The sequence below is a fragment of the Ictidomys tridecemlineatus genome, chromosome 14, assembly GCF_052094955.1.
Source record: "Ictidomys tridecemlineatus isolate mIctTri1 chromosome 14, mIctTri1.hap1, whole genome shotgun sequence".
NCBI lineage: Eukaryota > Metazoa > Chordata > Mammalia > Rodentia > Sciuridae > Ictidomys > Ictidomys tridecemlineatus.
Genome location: NC_135490.1, coordinates 47,884,595 through 47,912,468, shown reverse-complemented (window position 1 = coordinate 47,912,468; position 27,874 = coordinate 47,884,595). Strand labels below are relative to the sequence as shown.

At 40.5% G+C, this 27,874-nt stretch overlaps 1 long non-coding RNA gene and 3 pseudogenes across 1 annotated transcript; 2 read left to right on the top strand and 2 right to left on the bottom strand.

Annotated features, from left to right (window-relative positions):
* LOC144370366 (short coiled-coil protein pseudogene) overlaps positions 1 to 27,874 on the top strand; it is a 56,121-nt pseudogene that overhangs the window by 8,062 nt on the left and 20,185 nt on the right.
* On the bottom strand, positions 7,795 to 11,450 carry LOC144370368 (uncharacterized). Its single transcript, XR_013430348.1, has 2 exons — positions 11,191 to 11,450; positions 7,795 to 8,353 (listed from the first exon to the last, which is right to left on the bottom strand). It is a non-coding gene; the product is annotated as an uncharacterized LOC144370368 (long non-coding RNA).
* LOC144370367 (E3 ubiquitin-protein ligase SH3RF1-like) lies at positions 13,554 to 16,957 on the bottom strand (annotated as a pseudogene).
* Positions 24,691 to 26,536, top strand: LOC144370365 (protein lin-54 homolog pseudogene; annotated as a pseudogene).

The following is a 27,874-nucleotide window of genomic DNA, read 5'->3' as shown; positions in this document are numbered from 1 at the left end:
AATTATTTAAAAAAACATTAGAAGTATGGTATAACAACCACCCAGCTCCACAGAATGCCAAAATTCTATACCTGGATTTAGTTTTAAAGAAAAAAGTTTGCAGAATCCATGTGAGCCCTGCCCTCCACTCACAGACCCTGACCCCAGTGACCTTACTGTGTTTATCTTTCCCACGAACACTCCTGTTTCAGCTGTTCCCAGTCCTGCAGAATCCCTTCACATTCTTAAAGATTATAAGGACCCACAAACTATTTCCTGGAGTGGATAATAATTATCAATATTTGCAGTGAAACAAAGATGGGAAATTTTAGAAATATTTATTAATTTGTTTTAAGTTACTTTAAACTCATTGCACATTAGAATAGATATTTTATGAAAAATCGATGTATTTTCCAGAGTAAATGAAGAAGGATTTCTTTTTTAGTTTTTTTAATGTCTGGCTTTCTGCAAGACAGCTGGCCTCATAGGTCAGCAATGATACCCAAGTGCTGTGACGTTCAGCTCCATGGCATTTGGAAAACAGTCCCACGCTCATAGTAGAAGGAGAGTGGAAGAAAGATGCCTTAGTCTCATGATGTTTTCATCATTGTTGTCTTTAGAGTAAAATTTCTATATCATAATGCCTGACTGGCATTATGATATAGCTATGATATAGCTATGGAATGGCTGCCCACAGGGCCTGGAGTTTGGGTGGCAAGCTGCAGCCAGATGGAGCCCATCACATTGACGTGGGCCTGAGACACCAAGACCAGGCTTAGACCAGGGTGGATGCTAACTGCACACAGCACTGCCTCCATAACTCCAGCCTCTACAATCCCAAGACCTCAACTTCCTGCTGGCCAACCAATAGTGAGAAAATACCACTGGGGTGAACTAGAATGGAAATTCAGGCTTCAGTGTGGTGACAATCACGTTAGTACTTTTCCAAACTCTGATTATCATGAGTCTGAACCAATATCATTGATCCAAGTGCTAGATAATCCCCTAGACTAGCTCACTTGGACTAAAAACCTGCTGTTGGATTCCTTCTTGCCATTGCAAGAGTTCTGTTTCTATTTTTCATACTTAAATAAATTCTACTGCTTTCACACATATCTTCTGGGACATTCTTTGGATTTGTGTGAGAACAACCTGGAAATAAGTTGGTAGTGAATTGCTAGAGTCTGTTGCAATACTGGAGACCTCCCCAGGCAGGGAGCTCTAGCACAAAACTGAAACACACTGCTCAGTGGCAGTGGAGAAAATGGCCTGGCCTGTTCTGACCCTCAGAGCTGACAAGGGCAGGCATCCCCTGCTGTGATTCACAGTAAACACTGAAATAGGCTTTCTTGGCTAAAGAGGCCTGCAGTGTACACAGACTCATCCTACCAACAGAAGTGGTAGAGTTTCATCTCAAACTGATCTTATGACTGTGCTAGAAAGGAGGCCATGTCCCCCTGTGATGCAAATGCAGTGACTGTAGTCCTGTTCTGGAGGTGATTCTGAATTCCAGCTTGATTCTTCCCAACACAGCCTTCACAGAGCAAGATGCTTTTCTATATGATGAATTCATTCCTGTAGATCAATGGACTTCAGCATAATAAAATACAGTGAAATAACAATAAAACGATGAAGTAAATGACTACACATGCTGTCCATAAATTGCAGTTACACCACCAGGTTGGTGGTTCAGGTGATGTTCAGCTTACTGGCACTAAGCACTATTCTGCTCTGATTTGGGTATCAGTGGGGAGGATCTAGGGCTTCACAAAGTGTTTTCTGTAGTAATCCCAAGGGGCTGGAGCCACCATGGTCATTTTTGCAAGGGTTTTAAGTACCCAGTGTAGAAAAGTCAACACAGCAAAAGCTAGCAGAGATCTTTAGGTCCCTGCATTCTGGTGCAGAGCTCCCTCTTGAAACTTGTCTTAAATCTCAACATCACATGCAGATAAGGTAGCCACTCATTAGAGTTGTTATCTGTACCCAAGCAACAATGATAGAAGTACACAGCTAGAGTTTAAGAAGCTGAGTTCACCAGTTCTGCTGGTGAGCAGTCTGTGAAGATGCAGATAACTGCAGTCAAGCTGGCTCATTTTAAGTGTTAGCAGCTAATCAAAGAGGGGATGCCTAGGAAACCACAGTTTTGAGGTGAAACTTAATTTACTTCTGCTGCTGCCAGGTGGGGTCTGCACAAGCTGCAAGCATCTGAACTCAGGAAGTACTTACAGCTCCTAATGGCAGGCCCTGACCACCAGTGTTGCAGTATAACCCAGCAGCTCACCTTCCATTTTTATTTTGTTTATTATGAATTCAAAGAATGAAATTCTCAAACCAGGATGAGTGAGTGTAATAGTAGGATTCATTGAGTTACAGGAACACAACTCATGCCACACAAGAGAGGAATAGACAGCTGGGTTTCTCTGCCAAGTGTGCTAGTTTAGGAATTTATAGAGTCCTTGGTTCACTGCTATTGGTCCAAACTTACGCTAACCAGGGCTTGGAAAATTAATTATGAAATTGGTTAGTCCTGAATTTCATCCACATTTAGCTTTACTTTGCTCCCTGCTTTGGGAAGCAGAAGACTGAAGTCATTGATTGCACATGCTCAGTGGGTATCTGAAGCCATGGTACTGCTATAGAGTGTGCTTTTGTGGTAGGTGTGCCACTATGCATAATCCAGGCTTCAGCAGAGTGACAGAACAGCTTGCCCTAATCTACCTCAGCACTGGCCTGCCCTGCCTCAGGACATCCTTGGCTACATAGCAGTCTCCTCAGGGCCACAGGCCACATGAGCTCTATATCGGCATCTTGACAAGAACCAGTAGGATGGCTGATTTGGCTCAGCAGCCAGGAATCCACATCATCTACAAGTGTCAGCTTTGAAGGTTGCAACCAGGAAAGTCTGAATCTTTTCAACTACCATTAAGTGGCATATCATAGCTCTCAGTGTTATAGCTCTGAATGTCTGCTATGCTCTCCAGTGCTGCAATAAGGTCTAGCAGTTTACCTCTAATGTCTTTCCAGGTTTGCCTCACACATCCAAAGAATTAAATTAATGAGATAGGGAAGGCAAGAGTAAATGGAATAGAATTTAATTGGAGTGAAAATAAAAGCAGAACTCCTATAGAGACAAAAACAGACCCAATATCATGTTATCATCTAAGTGTCCTAGGTGAGGGGTTTATATAGCATGTGAGTCAACGCTGTTGGTTCAAACTTATGCTAATCAAGGTTTGGAAAAGTACTGATGCTATTGTAACAATGCTTGAGCCTCAATTTCCATTCATGTTCACCCCACTCCCATTTTCTCACTTTTGTCAAGCAGGAGGTTGAAGTCCTGGGATCATGGAGCCTGGAGGTTCTGGCTGCAGTGCTGTATAGAGCAGGTATCCACACTGGGCCCAGCAGGGCTGCCTCAGCTCAGTGGATCTATGTTCCCTAGTTTTCCTTGGTGCTGGCTCTGCTCACCTCGGGCCCATTGCAGCATGGTGGACTCCGGGTTGTAGCTCATGCTCACTGCCCATGCTGCAGCCCTGGGGGCAGCTATTCTGCAGATCTAGGATAAGGATTGACTTTAACAGTGGCTCTCCCCTGAGAGGCAGGACAGGGAGGAGGTTGGATGGGAGCAGGAGCAAAGCACTGTGAAAACACAGAAGTCCCAGTAGGCTGCTTCCCCATGAGGGTTCACAAAGGCCCTCAGTGTCCTTGGGTCCTCAGAATGGGCCTGAAGCCTCTAAGGTCTCACACTTGGCTCCCCCTGGCACTCAAACAACCTTGCCTCTACCAGCAATTGATGTCTGTGGTCTTCCACAGCTGGGACTTTCCTGGTCCCTGACAGGATCATGCTATTTGTTGATAAGCCTCAGACAGCCAGGTGGGGCCATGTATGGCTACCGTGTTCTGTGCTGTTGCAGGAAGGCTTCGTTCTCCCTACAGCTGGCCTTGGTCACACAGGCCTCAAGGTAGCTCTACCTTGGGCTCTTTACTCCACTGCCTCCCACAGACATTGGCCCCAGTGGCCAAGGCAAAATGAGGAGCCAGAGCGGAGTCTGTGTAGCACATTGCCTTGCAGGACTCAAGCCGACTCCTTTGTCCTGCCAACATTGACCTTACCTGCTTGGAACTGTGCATGAAGGTCAGCTTCCTCTTGTATGGAATGAATCCTGGTGTGCCTCCAGAAGGCTCTTCATCATGGGGGCCTCTGGAGGGCCCACCTTCACCTGCCACCCAGGCAGCTGCCCATTACCCTGCCAACAGGAAAGCACAGCACACCAGGGAACCTACAAGGCCTTTGTTTTCCAGTGGCCTTTGACTGTGCACTGAGGAGAGTATCCAGGTGTATGCCCACCATGCAGGCCAGATTGTAAAAAGTCCAGTCTTATTTCTTGTTTTAGGGTCTCATTGGCTGGTTCTTGAACATTCAGTATGAGGCCAAACCCATGTGGTCTGGACTCATTTTAGTCCTCTCTGCCATGGACAAATATAACAGAATGTTGGGTGTGTCCACAATTTTTTAAAAAATTAATTTTTAGATAGGTTTCCATGTGTGTTTTTATACCTGGCCTACAACGTGTAATAATCCTAGAACCTGAGGAACCATCCATATAATTGTTGTGAAGATCTTCATTTGTTAGCACCTTTTTCCATTATTTATATATAAAGAAAGTGTCTATTTTCTGCATTTTTCTCAGAATGTCATAGCTGACATCTTTCTCATGTTACTCCTTGACAAGTCAGTCTATCTTGTTAATTTCGTGGCTAATAATAACCATTAATGCTCCTCTTCACTGTCTGGATTTGCATGGTTCCTATTGGAGGTGATTGGAGCTAGAAGGACCTGATGCTTCCCACTCCACTTTCCAATTGAGATCTGAGGAAGTAGGTTCAGAGTGGCTACCTGTATTCAGGTGACTTCTAGAGAGTGTCTCTTGCTGAATACACAGGGCATGGATTGGACACCAACAGCATCCTTTCAAAGGTGTAGACACTCCCTTTCCTGTTGTGAAGGGATCAGAGAGCAGGCACAGAAGGCTCCAGGCACCTGGATAACCACTCTTCATTAATGTATCAGCAGCAGGCAAGCCTCTGCCAGGTGCTGGCACTTGAGGAATACTTCCTGAGAAGCTGTCAGCCAGGCATAATGTGCCTGGGACTCTGGAGAACAGAACAGTCAAAAGTCTCCAGTACACAGTGCACATGGATCTTAGAATATTTTCAGAAGGCATGTTCCCTTCATGGATCCAGGAAGGTCATGGCCCCTTCTTCTCACCCTGCTATGTCCTCCACAGCTGGCCTGGAACCTGTAAGGATTATAGGACCCAAGGAACTCTCTTCAGACTGCCAAATTCACATGGTTTCCATCTTTATATTCTGCCTACCTCAAGTGGGACCTTCATGGGACAGATGGTAATGTCCAGTTTAACAGACTCTTCTTGTTAGAGTCACAATATATAACATGTTTAGTGATAATTGTAACATTCCTGGTTACACAGTTTTGTGAGAGTGCAGAGTTTCATTGAGTAGGCGAGACCTTGAGAGGGGAAAAGAAGATTCTTTAAAACATTAACATCTGCAACAGTTCCTCCCAACTCTGTACCTCCTCACTGGCATGTAATTAATGGCTTTGGACCACATCCAGAATCATTGGCTATGGTCTAATTTATGGGAATTGAAATACTCTATCTCCAATCAACAAAATTACATTATATTCCACAGGGCAGTATTTATGTCCCACACAGAAAAGGGAATCAGAGCCTGGTGAGAGCGCAGCTGCTTGACGTGTACATGGAGTTTCTTACCACAGTAGGTCTGAGTGGAAGAAACTGTCCTTAGAGTCAGGTTCAGGCCTGTGGGGACTGATGCTAACTCAGCCACAGGGGACATATGACAGCCTGAAGCTCTCATTACCCCAGGATGTCTAGACTACCAAGGCAGTCTTAATGGTGGCTATTTATTTTGTACTTTCTCCTGTCTTATCAAACTGTGTTGTGAGTTTGCATTTCTTTATTAATTGTGACCTTAAGAGATAATAAGGAACTTGCTGTGGCCTTTATGCTTCCTGTGTTTTTGATTCTTTCTTTTCTCTTTTTCACATTCAGAGTGACAATGTCTATATCAGTCATAGAGGGACTTAAATCATCAACAAGTATTTTCTGAACATCTACCAGACACTGATGGACATATGCAGTAACAAACGAAGTCCTTGCTCTCATTTCTGGGGAGAGAGGCCTAAGCAAGCATGCAGGTAACAGGGTAGTGTCTTCTGCATTGCTTAGTACTGTGAAGCCAGGTTAAATGTGTCTTAGTCTATTTTGTGCTGCTGTAACAACATGTAAACAGATTGAAAAATTTATAATGAAAATTAGTTGGCTCACAGTTTGGGCCTGGGAAGGCCAAGGCTAAGGGAGAGAAAGAAGGGTGGAGCCTGTACAGACCAGTCAGCTCTTAACGATTTCTCCTCCTAGAACTGTTGCCCAGAATGAGGTTTCCAGCACATGAACTTGGAAGGAAATAGTCAGACCTAGGAAGGGGTCAGAGAGGGCATTGAGCGAGGAACTCAACACTTTCTAGGGATCCCTGATATGATGATAGATGGTAACAGCAGAAACCTGAAGAAAGGTGTAGGAGGACTGTGGGTCCTGCGGATTCAGTGCTGAAGGCAGGGAGTCTGTGGAGCACAATGCAAGAGACAGGTGTCCTGGGGGACACAGTGCTAGTGGCAGAGTGTTCTGTGGGACACAGTTGTAAAGGCAGGGGTTCTGGGGATCACAGGGCTAATCAAGGGACCCTCGGACCCTGTGCAGCTCCTGAGTGAGGTTGGCCATGAAGTACTAGAGGAGCAAGGAGAGCCAGGGTGAGAGGCAGGTGAGTCAGAGACAGTCCAGTATGAGTGTGAGGCAGAGAGGGCCAGATCATGCTGTGCTCCAGAGGTCTTGTGAGGACTGTGGCGTGGTGTGGAGACAGTTCCTGGGAGGCTCTGACTAGAGAGTGACATAACAGGTTTTAAAGGAATCACTTTGTTTGTTAAATGGAGCAGATAGTGGGAGGACCAGAGTGGGTGCTGGGACAGCTGGGGCCTTTGCAGCAGTCCTAAGAGAGGCACTGTGATGGTGGGAGCAGAGGCAGAGTGATTGTAGTGACAGTGGTCTCTGGTGTGCCTTGGCCTTTCCCACCATGGGGCATTCTTTCCCTTTACAATGGAGTGTCAAGGCACAGTGCTTGTTTGGCTGCTTACTCAGTACACCCTGTTGGCCTTACCTGACTATGGGATCATGAGGAGCCTTTGGAGGACCAGGCTAGGTTCCAGGGTGGCCAGCATGTAATCGGAGGGTGGAACTTTGAGCTAACCCCTGGATTTTCAGGAAGAGAGGGAGCCAGGGATTGACATTCACTTCTCTCAGTGAGTCCCCATCCACACCACACAATGGAACCTCCAGTTGTCCCTAAAAGCTACAGTTCTGAGAGCCTCCAGAGTGGTAGACACAAGGGGCTGTAGGACACCAAGGGAAACAATGATGCCCCACCTCCATAAGTCCTGTTTTTATTATGTCATATCAGAGGAGACTATTCAAGGAGTGGAACTTGGGAGTTGCCATGTAACCCAACAAGTCCACACAATGAGATAATAATGTGTGTGTGAAGTCTACAACTACATTACCAAACCTTGGCTTTGAGACAAAACCAAGCTCACTATGGTTGCTGGCAGGTGGAGCCAAGACGTGCAGCAGCAGACCCCAGCAGCTCACCAACACTTTTTTTCTATTTGGGCTTATCATCTTGTGCATTTGATGAATGGAATCCACAAACCAGGATGAATCAATGTAACCATAGCATTTATTGAAGAACAGAAACCAGAAACTTGTCATAAAACAGAAGATGCTGGTGACAGAAACAGCAGATTTGACCTGTCAGGGAAGGATGTTTCAGGTTGTATATAGCTCTTGGGTTACTGTTATTGGTCCAAACTTATGCTAATGAGAGCTTGGAAAGGCAATAATGCTATTGGTCAGCTCTGGAGTCCTGACTTCCATTCAGATCTGCCAACTTCCATTTCTTCAGGGCAGGTCATAAGGGGAAGGTTTAGGTGCTGGAATGGGAATGCAGCACTGCAGGAAGCGGGCTGCTGCCACAGGCCTCAGTACTGGGGCCAGGTCTGGCTGACCAAGGGTGACAGGTGGGCATGGCTTGACTGACCTGGGCTATGGTTAACAGTGCCTGAATGGCGGGTTCACATGGCTGTAGGTCCTGCTCACCACCTGGACCCCACTGGGGCCACCACTCCTTGCTCCACTGCTCTGTTGCCACTTTGCTTCATTACAGGGACCAGTAGGCTGGCTATGCAGCTGCAGGGAGCCACGTCAGTTGTCCACAAAGCCTAAAACCAGAAACAACCCAAATAAAAATGGAGAGAACAATGGAGAGGATGAGGGAGGTGGAATATTTAATATTCCAGTTGAAGAGGAAGACAGTTGTGATATGTGTCCCACAGGGTTCCTCCACAACTTGAGCTAAATAAAGACACCTGCATCAAAGAATAGGTGTGATCCCACTATTGGAAATGTCAATAACTGGTAAAATCATGCAGAGAGAAAGTAGGAAAGCTATTGGGATATGAGGGTGGGGGTTCTTGGAGTGACTGCAGAAGCTGTACGTCTTCTTTCGAAGGTGATGGAAGTATTTCAAATATGATATGGTGATGGGTATCCAGAGGCCAGGAGTATACTACAAACTGCTTTCTCATTTGTGTACTTTAGGATGATGAACTTTATCCCAGTAAAAAATTTCAAAAAAGGAAAACACCTTCAGAGTCATACCTCTCTGGTCTTCTCTCCCCAACAATTATTCAATCTTGCAGTTCCTGTCTTACTTGGGAACCTCCTGAGAATTCCATTTCCTTCCAATTTCTGTGCCACATATTCAGTAATTGCCTTCTTGCTGCATGGCCTCCCTCCATCTCTTGTTTTCCACCAAATAATCCAGCACCTTGCCACCAAATTTCCCCCCAAAGCTCTTAAACCCAGCAGGAACTCATGCCTCCAACCAAATAATACCAAATAATACAGTGTGTAAGCAGTTTGCAAATGGCATGACATGGGCTAGATATCCGTTTATACAACATGGCTGGTTGGGATGCCACGCCTCCATTGCCATAAATGTGATACCCTGTTGCAATTGGTTTTTAAGTGAATTAGGCAGATACATCTGTGGAAGCCAAATGTTTGGTAGATACCTTGGTAGGAAACCTAATGATTTTACATAGCCTCTCCAGTGCCAGCAGGCCAGATACTGCTTTGAGGTTGACTTAGAGTCTTTTCTCTGCCTAAGGTTGCATGTTTGTCAAGATGAAGAGAAGCGTAACCAGTTTCTGTTTTGAAAAGAAGAGGCATATAAACATGCTGCTAGGTGAAAGTTTTTGCTTTTGCCAAAGTCCACATATCTGGATGAAACTGATGTCTCCATAAAGCAAGCATGAACCACTTGTCTACTTACTTGGGGCACTCTTCTGGGAAGCTGGGCCAGACATGTACACAGCCAGAATCACTGTGACTGAGAGTGAATGCTTTGCACTCTCTGATAGGCAAGTGGCTATCTGTACTCAGCCACAGTGACAAGCTGGATGTTCTGCTGTGATCTGCACATTCAGAAGAGCCCATTGTGAGGATTAAGATTTTTTTCATGACTTGGGAGCACCGTCACAGGGAGGGCAAGCAAAGTTCTTCCAAAGTGAAGTTCTAGAGATGAACTTTCTAAGTAATGAGACTGGAGGAAAAATTTAAAACTAAAGTTCATATTGTGCATATGCTTGTGGGTTGTAGCTTCCATTATGGATGTCCACAAATGTTAGGCCTTCTGTGCTGTGCAGGTGCTGGGAGTTATTTGGGTTTGAGTCATTTAGTTGGTTTTGGTTAATGAACAGGATGCTTTATTTTCCAGTGACCATTCTGATTTTTAGGAAGCAGAAAAAGGCTCAGCATCAGTGCTATAGTGAATATTACTGTAAACATGTCAAGGTTATTTGGAGGAGTATAGATTTGATCTGAGGAATACATTCCATAGTTGACTTTAAATGGAATGAAGTTGTGGAAATAATTCTGATGTTCTTGAGAGAAAGTAGACAGTGTCACAAAGCTCTGACTTGTATGGCTTCAAATTTTCCTGGACAGAGTAAATCTTTTACTGACAGCTCTTCTATTACATTTGTGTGAGAAGAAGGTTGTGGCCCAGAGAGAGGAGTCAGAAGCCAAGTTTCAGAGCATTGCTTTTGAGGGTCACTGGCAGGTTGTTTCCCACTGACTCACATGTTCTGAGAGTCCCTGTAGTAGGCCTGTGGAAACATGAAGTTGGCTTGACAGGATGAAGTGTTCCAAACCTGTGTGGGGTTTGAGGATCTTTAAGAGATCATAAGCTGTTCAGGCAGTCCATGCTTGAACATTTTGATTCGAGTTAAAGTCATGAAAGAGTTCACAAATCCCCAGTGTATGAATGTTTATCTAGAAATTGACATGAAAATGCTAGAACATTCTAGATGATATGAGCAGGTGTATAATCATAGATTTGTCTTCTTTTATGAGTTGTCAAAAGGGAATACAGATAAGAACAATTGCTAAGAAATGAGTGGTGCTTCACGTGCCTCAACTGGAGAGAATTCATCATATATGAGACCAATGATGCTCCCTTGCTTATTTTAAATTCTCTCTGTGTTCTTGAAATCATTATAAGCTCTTCATGTATGCTGTCTACTTATTTTTAAAAACAGCCTTATGAAGGTGGTATAATTATTATGGTGTCTTTTTAAGGGAAGGAAATAAAAAAATAGAAAGGTAAGAACTGGTAAGTAGTTAGGCCAGGATTATTTTTTAGAGGGTTCGTTTATAAAACATGCACTTAGCTGTCTTACTATCCTGACTTTAAAGAAATAAATGAATGTCAGTCTGAAATCATTCCAAGGACATGTTAGAAACAGCTTATCCAGAGTCTTGGAGTTGGTTGATTGGTATCTAAATCGGTTTATCAGATTTACCCTTAGAATATCCCTTTTGTGGAGAAGACAGTCTTGGTTTTATTTTGTGTTTAATGTATTTATAATGTCCTTTTGTTATGAAAATATCTTTTGAGCACCAGCCCATATCCAGTTGGACTATGTGCATCCTGCATCCGGGTTATATCAAGCAGAAGCTTGAATGATTACTAAGGCTCAATTCTCTAACTCACCCATCAGTTCTTATCCTGGTTCCTTCTTCTCTTTGGCAGTCACATTTGAGACTTCCAGAATGTATGGTTTTGATTAGATTTGAAGGCTAACAAAAAAAAGAAGGGAAAATGATTAATGAGAAGATAAAGCAGCACACGTGTGCAGAATGGGGAGCCCAATTACTATGCCCCAGATTAAAGGCAAAATGTGACACCCAGTGAAAGTGTTTATCTTTGTGCCTAAGCAGAAGCAGTGTGTAAATAAATATTGCATACCAGGGCAATTTTATATTTTCTTAACTGCATTATCATTTTGAGGCAAGTATTTTTTCCCTGTCCCTTAAAATGTTATTTATTTTTTAATGTGGAATATCAAATTTTAATTTTGAAACATTTCATTTAGTTCTCAAATTATTAAATAAAAGGAATGATGAATTATGATTTTAGTAACGAGCCCTTCTTACAAAATTCATCTCCTGTCTCAAAAAAACAATAGAAAATCCATATATGATATTAGCTAATGATCTATTTACAGATGAAATTTTATACAAATTTATAGTAGTAAACTATTAAAAGAAATACTTCAATCATATAGCTTAAAATATGAAGACAGGTGAAAATTAACTCAACGTGTAGTAGTCTTTATACATTTTAAAATTTGTATAAAATACAATAATTTCTTAAAATAAAGAATATTATGACATATTGGTGTCAACTTACACAGATGTAAGCTGGCATCAGCTTTTTTGCCTAACTTGTTAATTTCACCAAACTTCATATATTACATGGATATGCCAGTATTTTTTTTTTTACTTGAACACACAGGAACATAATGTACAGTGTTTTATAAAACCAGTGGTTAACTTAGGAATGATTTCATTTTCAACCACATCCTATATTTTTTTTAGTTGTTGATATATTTTTGTTTTATTTTTCATATATGGTGCTGAGAAACAAACCCAGGGAAGGGCCTCATACATGCCAGTCAAGTTTGCTACCACTGAGCTGCAGCCCCAGCCCCACATTCTACATCTTTTTAAGATGATGAACCCTCTTGCTATTGGATGAAGTCTTTTCAGTCCATGTTTCTATTTCTAAGCATTAATTCTTATTTTTTTTTAAACTTGTTGTTTCAGTACTTAGTTCCCATGGGAAAACTGTGGTAACTACCTCACTACCAGGCTTCTTTCCCTACTTTTGTTCTCAGGACTCTGAAAACCCATAACTATATGACACCATAATGAAATTGGTAGAAGAGGCCAATGACAAAGAATGGATATAAATATTAAAAGGTAGGCTAAGCTGGATCCTGCCACAATTGTAAGGTGTGGGCACACTGGCTCCCTCCAAGCCTTCCAGAGATTCCACAGAACAGCTCCTGGTTAAACTTTTCCTTTCCTTCTGTCTGCTGAGAACACAAAGAGCATTTTTATTCATGACTCCTCTGATGGCTGATGGACACCTTAGCCAGGGAGGGAGCGAGTGTGCTCAGCAGACCTTGGTCAGGAGTGGCTTTGGGGTAGAGAATGCTGGTTATTTTACATCTCTTGTATTGCTCAGTTCTGAATGCAAACTAACCTCAGCAGAAAACTGCAAATGAAATGTATACATCAAGCATGTTCATGTTACTGTGGGACATCCAGGTTGGTTGAGAAAGAGCCACAATGGATGAATGTAAATTTTTCACATTGTTTCTTTAGCATTTGACTTGAACACAAGTGCATCACTTAACCACCACATCTCACAAATGTTCTGGACATGCAGTTCGTGGGGTAAAATGGAAATTACATTTCATAGCCATTGTCTCCCTGACAGCAAGTATAAGATTAATGTTGCCTACTTTCCAACCAATGAATTGAGCTGCTTCTGTTATAAAATTAAATATTATTTCTGAATACATTTCTAGTCAATTCTTTTGCTTTTTTCTCATTACTTTATTGGTTTCATTATAGGAAAATTAAAAACCTATAAAGTTGAGGATCAAGTCTTTAGGTTAACTCATGATCAAACTAGAAAGAATGAATCATTAACATTTTTTTTCTTGAGTTTTTCCTCCCTACCATAGGCCCTTACTGATACTGAGTTGTATGTTTAGTTTCCCAAAGAGGAAAACCCAAGTTAGAGTACCAACATTTCTGTCTTAAGGAAGCAAAATGTAATGATGGGGAACAGGGGTGAGGGAAGGAAGATGCATTCTACAGCACAATGAATCTCTTGGCTTAAGTAGGAGATAATACAGCTTCTCCTTGGCTCTTATTTCATAAATTAATTTCTTAAAATCATAATCCAAAGAGTTTATCTATTACAAGAAAATTTCAGTTTTAAAGAAGCAAATACATTAGCTGAGCCTTGTAAACAAGTGTCCATTTTAGTTATACATTGTAAAGACAAAACAAAATAAACAAATACAAAAATGGTTACTTAGCAAAGGTACACCTTACAATCCCAACTGAGTGGTGAAACCCAGACACCTGCTTCACTCTGATGGCTGGTTTGGTTGTGCTAAGACTCAGGAGCCACACAACAACTCTCTGCACAGCTCCTGACCTTCTGGAAGTCCACACATGTGCTCTTTCCATCAGACTGCTTTGTGATCTTCATTTTTGTGATGTGATTTCAAGTCTTCCCAGTGTTTATTTCCTCTGATATTTTCCACAAAGCCTCCTGGGAAAAGCCCAGTTCTCCCATAGTGTTGTAATGTGCCTTTGGACCAACCATCCTCTCACATTTTATGAACAAACATAATATCTCCTTTAAGTCCCCAAATTCTGCCTCACTCAGTGGAGGATAGGAAACCTCCACCTAGTGCCTTTCACAAACAATAGGTTAGATTCATTCATGACAGGACCCAGTGAGGAACATGCCAGACCAGGAGGTAGAGCAATAGGACTGCAAAGTCCAGGGAGCTAGTCTTCAGATGGAAAGCTTCTTGGTTCAAGGCTGTTCCTGCTGGTGCCACAGTGACTGGGCCATTCCCATCCATGGGGCAGTAGTCGGCCCTGCCATGGCCTCCCTCCAAATGGTAACTCAGGACCCATGGCTCCCTGTAGGGATGACTCATCACCATTTATCCCTGATTCCAGCTCCACTTCAACTTCAGCAATGCTGGAGGTGCTACTCAGGGCTTCAATTTTGTGGCAGAACCAGAAGGCAACTTCAGTAACCCCTTTTTTCTATTTTACTGTCCTTGTCAAGTTTCCTTGCTGAACTGCTTCCACGAGATGATGAAGAATCGTGGAGTTGTGGGAGGCCCAGGGAGAATGGTCACTGTCTGGCCACTGGGCTTGGTTTCATGAGAGGCAGCGATGATACTTGGGGAGGTCTATGAAGTGACTGAAACACAGGCCAGTGAGGTACCGGCTTAACTGAAACTGACAGCAGCAGCATGGGCAGCAGAACCTGCCACTGGTGGCAGAGGCTGTGGGGAGGCCAGCAAATGACGGGGCAGGCCCATAAATGCAGGTAGCATTCTACACCTGGATGGGCATCAGTGCTGCTGTGGGGTATTCTTGATTATGTGCTGCAACTGCCCTCACTTCATTGGAGGCATGGTTGACTGTAATCTGCCCAGGCATATGCAACAGAACCTTAGTTTGACCACTTATTTGGTTGTGAGCTGCTGACACTACAGCTGGAGAGACAACCATGGGTGTCCCAGCCACACCATTTCTATGGAGCTTCTGGGAAGGCCCTCCTGCAGTGGAGGGCCTGACCTTTGTCATCCCCTAACTTTTCTGACCCACAGTAGACACAGGAACTTTAGCTTGGGTAGCATTTATCACTTCCCTTCTGACAGATGCCACATAATTGCCCCAATCTCAGTGGTATGCATTGACATCCCTTTGAACCAGCCATCTGGCAATGCTCAAACACTAAAATCATCTCCCCTATTCCCAGTTCTAGCTCATCGTCTTTCTGGGAGTCTATGGGTGGATAGCCACATACACACTGGGGTGAGTCTGAGTCTGAAAATGTGCAATCTGTAAAGTGGATCCTTCCATGGGTCTGGGTCCCATTTCAGCAGCAGGAACACCAACAGTAGTGTGGAGGTGAGGACAATGACAGCCAGGAGATGTGGTGGTAGAGGGGAGGATTCATAGTTCCAAGGGCAGCTGGAGTGGGGACATCTAACAGGAAAACGAATGAGGAGCCAGTTATCACTAAGCTGCTTAGGAATGAGGTCACAGTTAACTCAGTGGTATTCATATGAATTTGAGAAGGGACACTGCAGGAATTCCAGACAGTTTGCTGATTCTCAGCAGCTGTGGGGTTGCTGGAGCTGATGAGGACAGGAGGGCTAATCTCCATGGAGTGGCAGTTCTGGGATGTATGGGAAGACTTCTTTGCCATGGTGAGGGAAGTGAAAAAGTGCTACTTTTTGGTGTTGTTCTTGGTGTCAGAGAGCTTTGGGGCAGTGCTGCTCTGGACTATTGCTGAGGGACATTCTCCAGCATCAACTTCTGGCAGGGGATGCTTATCTCATTCCATCAGCTGTTTAGCAGCTGAGTTAAACTCAAATGTGGGAAATCATAAATATGCCTACTTTCTCTGCCAACATTCCTTCAGCCCAGTTTTCATCCACTCTGGGTATCACAGTCAGAAAAATATCCTTCGCAAACAGAAGGCAGCCTTTGTCCGCTTCTTTGTCTTGTACTTCAAAGTCATGAAGTTCTTTGCCCTGAGGTGGGGGTTTAGGTAATGGTTGAATAATCTGCTAAAAGTTGGTGGGGCCAGGCTAGGGATGTGGCTCAAGTGGTTGCGCGCTCACCTGGCATGCGTGCGGCCCGGGTTCGATCCTCAGCACCACATACAAAACAAAGATGTTGTGTCCGCCAATAACTAAAAAATAAATATTAAAATTCTCTCTCTCTCTCTCTCTCTCTCTCTCTCTCTCTCTCTCTCTCCCCCCCACACTCTTCCTCTCCCTCTCTCTTTAAAAAAAAAGTTGGTGAGGGAAGAGCCATGGGTCTCACTGACTTGCCCAAGTTACCAGTTTTCATCAACTTGTCCCAAAACGATGATGTCATTTTGGTGAATTTAAAGTCACCAGGTTCCTTTCCCTCATAGTTATATAATGCTTTGGTAACTGAGGTGTACCTCTCACTGGGGGACTCCAGGCTTACACCCAAGGCTGCTGTCCATACTGGGAACTCTGTAGATCATTTGTGCTACAATTAGCTATAGTGCTGCCCTGAGCCGTGAATGCATTTGTGCAGTTGGTCCCACTGCCCCCACTAGGGCTCAGTTTCCAAGGCCTCTGTCCAAGGCCTCTGCTCAATGCTCTCCATAAGCCTATCCATCAGAATGTCACTGGGAATCTCCTCAACACCAGAGCCAACAAGGGTCCTCCACTCAGAACAACTGAGGGAACCTAGAATCCCCAGCAAACATCACTTGCAAAACCTGTGCTGGCAAGACAAGACTTTTGCAGAAGCATCTAGGTATTCTAGACACACAGGACGCTCCAGGAAGGCAGATTCATCCATCTTGATCTACTGTGCTGAGAAAGAGTCTTCAGAAATGTCCATAGTTGTGTGTAGCTCATAAAATGATTGGTGTAACATGCATTTCAGACTTTGCTCTTGTGCCTTGAGTGCTGCTCTTTGTTTTTAGTCCCTTGTGAAGCCCAGTCTTACCCACTGTTAGCTGTGTCTCTGATGCCATGATGCCCCCAAGACTTTTCCATGCTGCCACACTTCATGCACACACACAGTATGCCACTGCCTCCCACTTGCCCAGCCTTAAATATTATTTTTTAAATCAACAGAATGGGGCTGGGGATGTGGCTCAAGCGGTAGTGCGCTCGCCTGGCATGCATTCGGCCTGAGTTCGATCCTCAGCACCACATACAAACAAAGATGTTGTGTCCACTGAAAACTAAAAAATAAATATTAAAAATTTCTCTCTCTCTCTCTCTCTCAAAAAAAAAATCAACAGAATGCTTGGTAGGTTTGAAACCAATTTGTAAGTTTGGAAAATCCAACTTTCAAGCCTGGCTTGATTATTTTGTGACTTTAGAAAAGTGACCTAACTTTTTTGTTTTCTTATTCTCTGGTGGCAGAAAGAGTCCCTGTTGTAGAGAACAACAGGGACTACAGACAAAGGTCCAGTACAGTGTGGCATGTCAGGATATACACTCCAGACATGGCATGCTCTTAAACAAGAGCAGTAATGACAGTGTCTTGTGGTGATGGGCAGCTGACAGTGCAGAAATAGCAAGCACCCCCATCACTCTTTCTGTGACAGCAGCTGGAAGACACCAAGGTAGATGGGGCCTGGATGCTTGACACTGGTGACATATTTATGGCTCTCCCACTTTCCTTGCAGAATGTCTCCCAGGACTTGCCCATCTGTACCTTTTTGCTAGAGCAGTTCCTCCTGGTGCAGAACCTGCAGGAGATGCTGGCTAACATGGTGGAGAAGCTGGAAGGGGCAAGTACACTTTAGACTTGAGTATTTTAGTGTTCTCAGCTGCTATGGGATGGTGGCTCTTACAGGTATTGGAAATCATGTTTGTGGAGATAAGTCAATGACTTTCACTGACTCCCTTGGGGTTGACCTTCTGCTTTATGTAGCACCCCATTATATCTTGAACTTGAAAATATAAATCCAAGTGCAATGTTATCTGTGTGGCTGCTTGTTGTGCTCATGTTTAACAGCCTTTTTTGGGCATCTGTGTATCTCCCTGCATCTTCAGAGCTCTGACTGTTCCTATTTGGACTAGTTGTTTTGTGCATGGCTCTTTGTTGTATACCATTATTTATTGTCAAATACTGTTAACTGTGTAGCTATGTTCTAAGCTGTTGTTTGAGGAAAAAAATTTCATGGCATTGTTACATACTTTAGGTATTGAAATCACAGTGATATGCTTTTAGTGAATTGTAATTTGCAAATAGCTAATCATTTTCTTTTGAAAATTAAGACTCTTATTTCTGTCTTCAAATGCAGATATTTTCCTTCAAAAATCTATCTGGTTATTTTAATTACTTTCCATGTGACAAACTCTTACTGACTGGGTAGTACCCATTGGTAACAAATTCATAGTTCAGAGTTAAGGAGAAGTGTAAATGGTCACATTTTTGGGTCTTCTCTGTAATTTTTAAGGGCATTCTAAGTGCTGCACTGTTGTGTAGTTTAATAAACTAGAGTATTTCCAGGAGTAGAACCAAAATTTTTCTTTTGTCATTAGTGATCTCTGTATTGCTATCATTGTTGTATTATTATTATAGTTGAGATCAGAATAGAAATTAATAATACATGGTTCCAAAAAAATGAATGATTAATTGGGATGTAACATATAGTTTTACACATGTACAAATCTTATAGCTCTGCATTTTAAAATATATTAGCATCACAGCTTAGGACTTTTAATTAGGCTGTGAATGAATTCTAAATTAAATTTTAACATGCATAATTTGATGAAAACTTAATATAGGAAAGAGATGCATTTCATGGAGCTGGATCTTTCTTTCAGATGCTAGAATTTCTTAGGAAGAAAACACTGTCAAATAGCTCAAGGGAAAAATGTATGAGTTTTTAGGGGTAAGAAAGATTCTTATTTAAACAGTTTTGATGGTACCCAGTAGATATTCAAAATATTTTACAATTGCTTTGGCATAAATACCAGTGAATCAGAGTGGCTGGCAGCCAGAGTGCTGGAGGTTGGGTGGTCTGAGTGATTTGTGTGGGGTTCTTGGAGGACCCTTGGGGAGGTCCAGAGATGTACACCAAGAAGGATAGTTATTTTACACTGTAACAATCATGAGAGCTTTTACCGGTTATATTTGATTGATGGATGCTGCTGGAACTTACAAGAATCATCTTTCAGATTCCCTAGATGCCAATATAATCTCTCCTTAAGTCTTCTTATGTCTCCTTCAAACTCCTTATGGTACTTTGATGGTGGGAATCCTTTTATCAAGCAAATTGACATTTCTCAGTTAACAAATTATTCACAGTACCTTCTCTGGATTGAAGATCCCCCGTTTCCTAGGGTAACGTGTCAAAAAGGAAACACTAATCTTTTTTTGGGAAGCAGAATACCAGGGATTGAACTCAAGGGCACTCAACCACTGAGCCACATCCCCAGCCCTAGTTTGTATTTTATTTAGAGACACGGTCTCACTGAGTTGCTTAGCATCTCGCTTTTTGGTGAAGCTGGCTTTGAATCACAATATTTCTGTCTTAGCTCCTGAGCTGCTGGGATTAGATGCATGCACCACCACACTCAGCTTACCATTTTCTAAATATAGGGTGCTACTGATTTCCTACAAGACAATGTTTGCATTTTATAAAGCAAAATTTTAAGTATTAGAATTTTGGTAGGAAATGAAATTACAAGTTGTAGAAAAGTGCACAAACAGTTGTTTCTGAACTCTGGAAATGTTCAAGAATTGCATGGGGTACTGCATCTGTCATCATCATCTCTGGTGATCTGGAGAATGATTATATGAATAATGTAAAACTTTCTTAAATTTAAATAAGTGGAAAGACCAGGTGCCCATGTCACAGAGTGGAAAATCTCAAATGTAATTGCCCCAGACTTCAATTTTTAGCTGGGTGTGGTTCAGTATCTTATTACTATTTGTTATGCTATCAAAGTTTCTTTTCCATTTCAAAATTCTATAATCCTTCAAAGGGAAATGATTTTTAAGAATTCTCACTTTTTTGCCTCTAGTTAATAACGGGTAAAGGAGAGTGGGAATAAGTGGAACAACATTTGATGTCTGTTCTGTCTGTCCATTTAATGATGAGAATAACTCTATTAGTGAATATTATTATTAGCATTACTAAAGTGTGAATGAGCTGCATGTTCAGATGAGGAAAAGGCTCAAGAATTTGATTTGAAAGTAGGTAGATTGATACAGGTGCAGTAGATGCAAAGAAGCTACTCTCATTTAGTGGCTTTTACATCCAAACAGAAACAGCTCTGGAAAGTAAAGAGGAATCTGCAGCCTGATTTTTGTGTATTTTACTTGATGGCTAACTGCTTCCATTGGGGTATGGAACTAAAGACAATTGTCTGAGTCCCAGAACTGTTGCTTTTTAGTGGTATGCCTTGACCAGTAATCTCTCTGAAACTTAGTATGATTTGTGTTGCTATAATTGAATATCACCCTTAGTAAGTTATAGAAAAAAGACATTTATTTAGCTCTTGGTTCTGGAAGTTCAAGAGCACGCTTCTGGCATCTGCTGAGTCCTACTGGGTCATAAGGTGGTAGAAGATAGCACATGTTGTGGTTTCAGAGGGAATAGCCAAAGTAGCCTTAGTGTGCTGGTGGGGCAACTGCTTCCCCTCACCCCTACATGGGGGTGGTCCTGGAAGAAGTAAGCAGGGTTGTGGTGTGCATTGTTGGAAGACATGGAAATACACCCTAGTCCTTATGGCTGTCTGTAGGAGTTGGTGATATTTACAGCTATTGGGTTTTTTGTTGATGTTTTGTTTTTGTGGAGAAGTTATCAGTCTGTGAGGAGCAAGTGTTGCATGAGAAGAGAAAAAAAGCTTGCTCTAAAACTTTCTGGATTAAATGAAGAAAAATGTGAACTACTTGAAAAAGTTATCCTTGTTCAAAAAGAGTATGAAGGCTTAGTCACCTTTAAAGGATGACATTTTGGTGAAGGAGTCAATAGAAGCAGAAAATTTGGAGGCAATTTATGAAAACTTGGATAGGTTGGTATTTAAACTTGAGGATGAAATAGTCTTTATAGAAAAAGAGCTAAGAGAAAACTAAACATTCTAAACTGGATGAATTGATGGTGGTTATATCAAAAAGGATTAAGTTCCTAGAAGATAAATCAAAATCACTCAGATCACAAATACCTGATAATAAAACAACCTTGAGACTATTCCAAATGAATGAAGGAGGATTTAAGGAAGCAATAAAAGGGGTTTTGAATGAAAATTCCCAACTTCAAGAAAGTCAGAAACAGCTTTTACAAGAAGTTGAAGTATGGAAAGAAAAAGTAAATGTCCTTAATAACAGAAAATGACATTTGAACACTCTAAAGTACATGCAGAATAAGTTCTAAGAGATAAAGAAAATCACATTAAGTCTCTGAACACTTGCTGCTGCTGAAAGATTGGGCTTCTGTGGTTGGGGAAGACCTAACAGATGATGGTAACTTAGATTTGGAAATGAAGAGTGTTGGATGATCACTTAGAGGATCAGCCAAAAGGAGATTTGAAGGGATGGTTTTATGCGCCTAAGTTAAAGACCTCTTTTAAAACCTTAGAAGGAGAAGAAAATCAGGGCTGGGGATATGGCTCGAGTGGTAACACACTTGCCTGGCATGCGTGGAGCACTGGGTTCGATCCTCAGCACCACATAAAATAAAATAAAGACGTTGTGTCCACCGAAAACTGAAAAATAATTATTTAAAGACTCTCTCTCTAAAAAATGAAATTTTTACTTTATTTTCTTATTTAATTGAAACAAAGGAAGACCTTATAGAGAATATTAAAAATTTTAAGCCAAAACAAGTATCTTTGCAGTCAAAAAATACACCATTTAAAAGTGAGAATCAGAATCTGCAGCAGCAACTTAAAGTAATGATTGAACTATATCAAGAAAATGTAATGAAACTCCAAAGGTAATAAATAGTAGAGGGAAATTACCAGGTAGAGAGAGAGGAGCAGCTTTCAAAAATGGAGGAAAACATCAGCCATGCAACTGAACAGCTGGAGAACTACAGAAAGCAAGTCCAAGATCCTGAAGAAGAATTGGAGAGAACCATTCATTCTAACCGGGGGCTGATTATGTACTATGAGAAAAAAGCATATGATAATGAGTTGGCAGCTCAGAGTGCTGAAAGAAACCTCAATGATTTAAGGAAACAAAATGCCCAAAACAGACAAAACTTAACTTAAAATGAATATAAATTTAAGCTTGTAGAAAAACATCCTTCTGCACTTGATGATTCAAATACAGCTTTTGGCAGAGAGAATTCCCCAAATGGTGCCTCACCATTGGGTTGATCTTCATCTGAAGTGAGAGATCCTCTTTTGGAAAAGAAATGTCCACTCAGACTCTTACCTTTGCTTACAAGGGCAGGAGGAAGAGCCTGAAGAGGCCCAGAGGATTCTCTGGGCCCTCAGATTATCAATGAAAGAAGAGAATCAGGCTATGATGGGATAAGTGATTCTCAGAGAGCAAATTATAACATTGGGCCCCTGTCAACTCCATGGGAACAGAAACCTAAGATGATGATGTCTCCACCAGGCCAACCATATTCTGAACCACATCTTCCTGTACTAAGGCAAGATGAATGTTATTCTAATTATGGTTGACCACCTTGGAGCAGCAGAACGCAGAAGTTCTACTATGTCTCCATTGGATAAAATGGATGGTCCTATGTCTTCAGAAATGGGATCCAGTAGAAATGATACCAAAGTTGATCTTGGTGATTCCAATGTGCCTGATTCATCTGTCCCTGCTGAAAATGAAGCAACTGGCTCTGGCTTTTCTTTCTAACCTTTCCCTCCAATCAGAGGTCCATTGTTTCCAGTGGATCCAAGGAGTCAGTTGATGAGAAGAGGACCTTTTTTTCCTCCACCTCCTCGAAGAAACATGTATGGAGCCCACCACCTGCTCCATTCCCAATGGGATTGTTGTGTTTTGCTCATTATCTCCTCCCAAGAGCTGAATTTCCCCCCTCCCTCCCCCGCATTCTGAAAGTAGAAATGAGTTTCCTTCAGGGTTGTTTCCATCTTCAAATGAGCCTGCTACTGAACATCCAGAAGCACAACAAAATCCTGACAATATTTTGTATCTGCCTTCAAATGTAATCTATCTCTCATTTTTAGTTTAACTAACTGCTTTTACTCAAGTGATTATACTTCTGCTCCAATTGAAACTTAATGGAATTATAATTCTTAGAATAACATTTTGTAAATAAATATGGTTTAAATATGAATCCAATGAGTCAATTATTTCCATTTTATTTTATTCTAGATAGTGTAACTTAAGTTGATTAATTTACTATTACATAAGCAACAATGGGAATATTATATACATAATCTTGCAATCAGTGATATTTTAAAATCTAAACAAAGCTTGTGCCTTGATACAATTAAGTGTACTTATTATGACTGTAGCAAATATGAACATAACTTTATGCTTAGTGAAAGATTTTAATTGATTTAAAGTCTTATTTGCCATTGATGATAATAATTAAAATCATGTAGTTTTTCCATAAAATAAAAATAACTAGAGCATATTAAGAGTAAACAATAAAACATGACTATGTCATGTAAGTAGGAAATTTAAAATATAAAAAAATTTCAGTTCTCAGAAAACTTTATAAAATTGTAATCTACAATTTAAGTTCATTCAGCCCCCTTTGTCGCTTATATCCTTTATTTTATGCCCATTTTCATAAAATTATGAATTGTATTCTGCTCTGAGCTAGGTACCCCTTTTTTTGTATTGACAAGCATGTCTTCAGGGTATGATGTGCTCCTTTAATGAAGACTTGTGTGGTAGAATGGTGCATTCCATGGTTTAAAATTATATTCCAATGAGTGTAAAATTATGCAAAATCACAGGTTGTATATGCAGGAAGTTATGTGTCTTTAAATAAGTAGGCTTGCCCCTAGTGGCAAAGCAGAGTAATAAATGAGAAATCTAAGAAGATACATTTTTTGATCAATAGGCAATAGCCAGATAAACCCAGAATGAGTATCAGTGGAAATATGAAGAAAGAAATAAGGATGAAAAGGAGGAAAATGTGTAATATGCATTTGCCAAAGTGCATTAAATGGATTTTCAGATTCCCACATAGGGGCCTGGAAGGGTGTACAGTGAGAACAGTTATTGACAATGGCATGAGCTTGTTGAGAAGAAATGGAAAACATCATCACTAGTAATTGAGCATTTTGATGAAAAAAATCCATGAAATTTTACAGCATCTGAAAATAAAAGATAAAGTGATCTCACAGCTCTGTGTGGGTGTTATTCTCTATCAAAAATCCAGGAATCTTAGTGTGGCTGTACATATGAGCAAGGAAGTTGGGGGGCATATGATGCTCTGAAAGAGTTTGAAGAGTTAAAAAGAAGAGACAGTAAATTGGATTCCAAATGAGGAGATAACACAGCTACAGAAATATGAGGAACAGGTTTACCTGTATATTAAGAATCTACAACAATGTTTACAGCAGTAGAAAATAATCTCAATGCCAGGATAATGGCAATTAATTCAGCTTCCTCTGAAGAGATTTGATGCAGGATCCTGTTGTTTCTTTAACAATTGGAAAGAAAAAGTAGAAAGTAGTTGGGCTTCAGTTGTAATTTCTAATTTCTTTGAGAAACCATATTGCTGAAACTTAATTCCAATTATTCTATATTTAATTTACTTATTTTAATAATAAAATAAGAATATCAGAACAATGTGATTAGCAGTATTAGTTATCTCTTCTCTGTTGAAAAATTTTAGAAACAATGGATTTTTATTACATTTTAGACATTTTTTTAGAAATAAAGATTTTATTGTTTGGCCATCTAAAAAATCTTGTGAGTTAGAATTTTAAAGACTTCTATATTTTTATTTAATTAATTGATTTGAATTGAATTGTTTGGCTCCATCTACTGACTTAAATTTTAATTGATGAGTGCCAATTTGTTTAAATGCCAGTTTGATACCAAGCACACTATATATAGACAGGAAAGGCCTATATAATTGGAAATGCTAGGTATAAAATCTAGTAGCCATGACGGATACTGAAGTCAAAGGTGATCCTAGAGGTGGTGCCAGATGAGATGCTAACATCAACCTGTGGTCCAGTATTCATGAAGCTGATCTTTGCAAAAGCAATTAATAGTAAAGCAGCTACATATCAGACAATATGATTCATTGCAGGTAGAGTTCTTTCACAGTCTACCCCTAGAACTCTATCAAAGACTATAACAATATCTGAAAGTGGTGTTATTGCATCAACTTTCAGTTTTACAATGCAGATGCCAAATAAAATAGCCATCTTACCTTTGAAGTCACCAAATAGAGCAATGAAATCAGCTGTGCAGGGCATCACTGTTGGAGGAGTGAGCATATCACGATTTAAGACAGATATTCCTCTGGAAACTGCTCCCAATTCCTCTAGAAATGCTGGCAACTGTTCAGCAGATTCAAGTGCCTGGAAGGAAGTTTCATTATGTCTGATTTGTTACTGCCACAACAGCCAGTATCTTAACTCAATCAGTTAGTCAGAATCCAAGTACAAGCATTAAGCCTCTTTAGGAAGCAAAGCCAGTGGTTGTTAATACAACCCCAGTGCACATGTCAGTTCTGTTTGTCCAAGCTCAGGCTTTCCAACAAGTTGTCCCAAAATCAATCAATCCAGCTTCATAAATAGTAACTAACAGCCAACCACAGCATTGATGCCTTTCACCCCACTGACACAGATCCAGCCCAATTTCTCTAACCTGCCTCCAGGTACTATCCTGGCACCAGCTCCAGGAACAGGGATTGTGGGTTATGCAGTGCTTCCAGCTCAGTACATTACTCAGCTATAGCAGTCTTCATATGTGTGTATAGCAGTCAGCTCTAATTTTACTGGAACACCTGGTATCCAGACTCAGGAAAGTCTTCCATTCAATGGTATAATCCCATCAGTATCTGCCAGTCAGACAAGAATGCCCTGTAATTGTAGAAAATCACTGTTTGAAATTATACTGTGATTGCTTCGTAAATGGCAAATTTTATAACAGTTGCAGTTCTACTAATTGTTATAACAATTTGGAACATGAAAATAAAAGGCAAAAAGTATAAAGGAATGCCTTGACAGAAATACAGATTTTAAGCCTAGGATAGGGAAAGGAAAGGGGGAGAAGCATATCGATGTCATAGCAAGGGATGTAATTGTAAATGTCAGGATGTCTTAAAAACTCCTGAGTGCTATGAGGAAAAAAATAATGTGTTCCTCAATATGTAAATGTGTTGACTGTAAGAATTTTGAAGAAAGCCCAGAAAGAAAGACATGGATGCATTTGTCAAATAAAGCTGAAATAAGAGTGCAGCAACAAACTTCATGAAGACTAAATTATCTTCTCAGACTTGCTTACTAGGCCAACACTGGCTTTTGAATAGTGGAGGAGGAAAATTGCCACTTAGTAGGTTTATAACTAAGAAAGTAGTAGTTGGATTCACACCCAGGCAGAGCAGGCAGACAAGAAGAGAAAATCAAAGGCAGCAGCAGAGTGGATGATTCTTGAGGAATTGGGACGCTGTTTGATGTGCATCATCAACTCTGCAGGAAAAGCAAAAAGTTACCCTGCATCCATGAATTACTAACTCTTTCACAAGACTGATGAATGGACCTGTACAGAAATGTTAAACTATCTTTCAGAAAGTCAAGCATCCTTAACAATTACTGTATTTTAATTTATTTCTTTTTTAAAAAATATGAAATTATAATATTGAAAGAGATGAGAACATTTTATATCTTAATTCTATGCCTCATCTAAATTGGATTTTCTTTTTAAATTTTTTTCTTTATTATATGGATTCTTAATTTCCTCAAGTGGTTAAGAATCAGATGTCCTATTCTTCTGATTCTATTGGCAAAGAACATTTATATATTACTATAATATAATTTATAAAGTATGGTATTGTGTGACTTCGTTCAGTTGAAACAGCCAAAGAAGCATTGGTATTGCCCAATCATTCTTTGGTTCTAGATTTAGAATAAACACAGATAGAATGTCTAGATAAACAAATTATGGAACATATTTGAATCAAATGACATCTTGTGTTTAGAAAACCAATATCTTTTTAGGAAAAATTAGCTTTATTTAGGGTGAATTATGGAATATGCTATTTTTACTTTGGAAAATAACCAGGGGAAGAAATCCCCAGGCAAATTTTTTAAATTAAGAAGTTATATTTTCAAAAACACCCAAAATATTAAGGTACAGTAAGTGATTTTCAGAGGAGGGGAAGTTTTTCTTTAATGAGGAATGGCTAAAATGCTTAGAGGTCTCTTCATTGTCCTTCAGAGGTGGTATGTGTTTGAAACAATAAATTGTTGAAGTGATTACTGGGTATTGTTAAAATGAGGTGTGTGTGAATTTAATTAAACATTATGTAGGGGGTAACAGAGATCTTCACATAAGTATCAAGTATAAAATTTGGCTTGGATGGAGAAATAAGGAATATAGAAGCTGTAACAGATGAGTTTAGGGAAAGATTTTTCATCAATACATTTCTCTTTGTAGGCTTGGACTAAAAAGCTTCAAACCAATACATGATTCTTACTTTTTAACTCAAATGGACTGCCTAACAAAGCACTCAAAATTGTAGTGGGATTTGTTTTTATGAGGGATATTTAATATGCTATTATTTTTAGCTAGTGATTTGGTAAGGTGAAAGTATCTGTGTTTTTATATAATTGCTAAAATAACCTAAATCCTTTTCAGTAATTTAAAAACTGAATTTAAGAGCCTTTTTAAAATTAGGACTCCAGATTTTATGACAAGAAAAAACGATGTTGGTATTCAGGCATTCTGTTAGGTACTTTAATCCTCAGTAATTATTATTAGTCTATGATCATTACTTTCCTACAAGGACTCCATAGTTGTATGTATTAAGTATATATATGCTAATATGAAAATGCAAGATATAGGTAATAGAAATTAAGTAATCCAGAAGAGGATTCCATTAATCATTAAAGTATCCTTCTTTTGAAATTTGGATTTATAAAATTATAGCATAG